Source organism: Octopus bimaculoides, chromosome 25 (genome assembly GCF_046866305.1).
Source record: "Octopus bimaculoides isolate indiv1 chromosome 25, ASM4686630v1, whole genome shotgun sequence".
Lineage (NCBI taxonomy): Eukaryota > Metazoa > Mollusca > Cephalopoda > Octopoda > Octopodidae > Octopus > Octopus bimaculoides.
The window spans coordinates 29,919,708-29,924,707 of NC_142952.1; positions in this window are offsets into that span (position 1 = coordinate 29,919,708).

The following is a 5,000-nucleotide window of genomic DNA, read 5'->3' on the forward strand; positions in this document are numbered from 1 at the left end:
CGAGGACGGAAAATGTCGCCTAAGAGATCACAAATATATGACGAAAGATTTCAGTTAAATAAAATAAGAATAGTAATAAACGAGTGAAGAATCAATATATTGTTCGTGGGTATATTTGCAAAATAACAATAACATCCTGAAGCTGTGACTGAGGGAGAAAATGTGTCGATTCTCTGGAACTTCCCCGTACATACCGACAAAACTATAAACGCTAATAAACCGGATATTATTATAAAAGATCAGACAAAAATGATGTGTTTATTAATTGGCATGAGTATTCCTTGCGACATGATCAGTAAATAGAAAGACTTGCGAATAGAAATTGAAAAAATGTGGCATCTCAAGGCGACTACCGTACCAGTGATTGTAGGATCTCTAGGAATGATAAAAAAAGGTACTGAAGCCTTTTTGAAAATGATACCAAGCTTACCATCCCTACAGGAAGTGCAAAAGTCATAACTGCGAAATAAAGATTGAACTTTGTGGATTGAAAAATCGTTAGACCGTCGGCCAAAATTTCTTGTGGTACTTCGACTCTTTACATTTTGAGTTCACCATCAACCGAGGTCAACTTGTTTTTCATTCCTCCGAGGTCGATAAAATAAAGTACTCGTCAAATATTGTGACTGATCTACTCGAACAGCCTCCTCCCCTTAAAATTATTAATACTAAATAAAACTAGAGTCCCAGGAAGCTAGTACTGGTCTTTCAAGTTATTTAATTTAGAATTATTTCTAAAATTTGGTTATGAAAGTAAATTTGCAGATCATTGAAGCACAAACATAAAATGTAATAAATTAATTTAGAAATAGAAATTGCGAAACGTGGTCGCAGTCATACAAGATTCAAACTGTTTCTCATCTTCCATTTTTTTGGTGTGTTTGTTTGATTTTCGTTTTTCATTTTTCATCTCTATCTTAACTCGTATTTAATTTATAAATAATAATATTTCCATATATCAAATATTTGAAAACACCTCGTCTGAATTTGAGGTCATATTCTTTACAACCTTAATTCAGTTTATGGATCTGTTAATCATTTTCCTCCCCCTTACTGGATTTCTCATCCGTACCTCCATATGGGGGCGTGGCTGTGACGTGATGAATTTCTTGGCAAATATCATAGCTAAATGAATGGCATTTAGAGCGAAGTCTACTTCGGAAAAAATTAAAATGGTATTTATTTCTGTAGATGGATTTTCCTCAAATTTAAATCAAATTTGTTAATATTGGTTTCAAATATAGGCACAAGGCCAGCAATTTCGTGGGAGAGGGTAAGTCGATTACATCGATCCCAGTGCTCACCTCGTACTTATTTTATCAACCCCGAAAGTATGAAAAGAAAAGTCGACCTCGCAGTGATGTCTATGTTACGCGTGGATGATGCATGGGCAACACAGGGCAGTTCAGAGAGTGGTGAAGAACCATGTTATTTATATATATGTATATATATATATATATATATATATATATATATATATATATATATATATATATATATATATATATATATATATATATATGTATGTATGTATGTATATATATATATATATATATATATATATATATATATATATATATATATATATATATATATATATATATATATATATATATATGAACGGAAGTTGTTGGAGGCGGCGTTAAATAGATCACTGATGTTCATTTACCAAATAACTGCAAAACACACTCATGTATAAAGACGTGAATGGTCTAAGTCTGCAGTTACACTTCAAAGTTTATATAACTAAACTGATTTAATTGCATTTTATTTCTATCCATCAAATGAACTGCATTTTGCTTTGGTAATCAGATTTTAGAAATAATTTTGACTAAATTGGCCGGAAGAATCGTACGATTTACAGTTTAAAAGTCTTGAGCAAACTACTACAAACATAATATAATATTATCTGTGTAATTTCATTATTTAACAATCTTCTTTATTCAAATTTATTGTAAATAATAAACTAGTAAGAAACACGGTAAAATTACTGTTAAAGAGATATCGAGACTTGGCAGTCATTTATCAAAAGAAAATTTTTCACTGCAAAATGATTTGTATATCGACCGCTTCTATTTGGTGATGGCGGTACATGTAATATGATTTCAATGTATTAAGACGAACTAAAGTGGTGGTATTTGCGTAATGAATGAGCTAATGTAGAGATATGTGTGTAATATTTGAACTAGCGTGGCCACAGATATGTTATGCAGTAGGTAACGTGGCAAAACATGCGTAATGCATGATATAACATAGTGATACATGTTTAATATACGAGGTAACTAGCGATATGCGTGGAATGTACGAACTAAAAGGGTGATATGCGTGTAATGTATATGTATATTCTAAGAATTAACATGGTGATGCGTGTAATATACAAGCTGACGTAACGGTAAATGTGTAATGTACGTGTTAATGTTGTAATATGCGTGTAATATACGCGCTAGCGTATGTGATATGCAATGTACGAGTCAAGGTGGTGATAAATGCGTTATGTCACGTTTTAAAGGTATCGCTTTTATCATCTACTTGTTTCAGTCGTTAGATTGCGGCCATGCTAGGGCACCGCCTTGAAGAATTTTTAGTCGAATGAATCGACCCTTGCACTTTTTTGTTTTTAAGTTGACTAACTCTATCGTTCCCTTATGACGAACCGCTATGTTACGGATGTACACACATCAACACCGAGCGGGGTTGTACAAACACACACACACACACACACATACACACACACACGCACGCACACACGCACACACACGGGCGCGCAATAACCTTAAAATCAGGAACGTTTGAGCGCTCCCTCGTATATATGTTAATATGGCGATTTACGTGTAATGTACGGACCAAATTCTTTTCTACTCAAGGCACAAGGTCCGATATTTTGGGGGAGGGGGGCCAGTCGATTAGATCGACTCCAGTACGCAATTGGTACTTAATTTATCGACCCCGAAAATATGAAAAGCAAAGTCGACCTCGGCGGAATTTGAACTCAGAACGTAAACACAGACGAAATACCACTAAGCATTTCGCCCGGCGTGCTAATATTATTATTTCTTTATTTCCCACAAGGGGCTAAACATAGAGGGGACAAACAAGCACAGACAAAGGAATTAAGTCGATTAGATCTACCCCAGTGCGTAACTGGTACTTAATTTATCGATCTCGAAAGGATGAAAGGAAAGTCGATCTCGGCGGAATTTGAACACAGAATGTAACGGCAGATGAAATACCGCTAAGCATTTCGCCCGGCGTGCTAATATTATTATTTCTTTATTGCCCACAAGGGGCAAAACATAGAGGGGACAAACAAGGACAGACAAAGGAATTAAGTCGATTAGATCTACCCCAGTGCGTAACTGGTACTTAATTTATCGATCTCGAAAGGATGAAAGGAAAGTCGATCTCGGCAGAATTTTGAACACAGAATGTAACGGCAGACGAAATATCGCTAAGCATTTCGCCTGGAGTACTAACGTTTCTGCGAGCTCACCGCCTTATTGCATGGGCTAAATTGATGATCAAATGTGTAAAATACGGACTAACGTAGTGGTATGTGTATAATATATATGCTAATATAGCGATAAATGCGTAAGGTACAAGGTGACGTAGAAATATGTGTATAATATACGTGGTAACATGACGAGATAAACAACTAGATTTAAATACTATAAATAAATCAAGGTAAAATTTCTACATGAAATAATATTAAAGATAAATATGAAGTTTCGCATTCTATATTAAACAAACTCTACGAATCAGAAATGAAATTCTGATAAAAATATTTTCTTTAAAAAGAGCCAAAATAAACGAAATACTATCACTGCAATATCAAATAGTAATTCAAATTGAAAATAATTCGAAAGGAAATTAATTTTGATTTGCTATGCGAACTCTTATGATTTTGCAATGATACGCATATTCTTCGACAGTGAAATCCTTCTAAAATCAATACATTAGATATATATATAATATCTACGAATCTGAAATGAAATTCTGATAAATTAGATATATATAATATCTAATGTATTATTTCTACGAAGAAAAGACTTAAAATACATTCACGAAAGGGTGCTGAAATGTTCCTGGCTTTAAGGGTATCGCGAAAGGCGTGTTCGGAGACACAAGTTTCCGAATTATTTTACAGGGCTTAGAAAAACTAAAGGACCGCTGCAATAAATGAGTAAATATGAGAGGGGAAAATGTTAAATAACATAATTAATTTATGTTCCTGTATTTTTTTTTACCCAAAGCCAGGAACTTTTCAGCACTCCTTCGTATTCAGGAAAAGTATCTCATAACTGTGATTGGCAAAGAAAAGTATTATTTTTTTTTTTATATTTTTATCAATAAACTCTTGTAATTTCAATATGAACATCATCTCGCTCGCATCTAATTTCCCGCGTATAAATATTTATAAACAGAATTAAAATCTGTCCGTATCTGTCATTTTTTCTCTTCTTTTTTTTTTTAAATTCATTTGAATAAACCTTATTATTACCATCCAAAAAGGCAGTGAAGTGTCAGAATTGCAATCGCACCAAACATTTTCGTTCCGAGCTTTTCGTTCCGAGTTCAAATTCCGACTTCGCCTTTCATCTTTTCGGGGTCGCTAAATTAAGTAGCAGTTAAGCACTAGAGTGGACGTAATCGACTAGCCCTCACCCACAAAATTTCATAGACCACGTGTCTATAGTAGAAAGGATTACTACCCCCACTAAAAACGGCGAGTTAGCAGAATCGTTATCGCACCGACCAAAAATGCTTAGCGACATTTCTTTTCTGACTGAGTTCAAATACCACCGAGGTCAACTTTGCTTTTGGGGGACGATAAAATAAATACCATTGTTGGCTCTATGCCAAACTTTGGCACCGTTGTTAATCTTGTAAAATTCTGCGAGCTGCCAGAATGAAGTTCGCGCAGGATAAAAATACTTAGAGGTATACCTTCTGGTTTTTCCTTCTAAGTTCAAATTCCGCAGAAGTCGATTTTCCATTTCAGC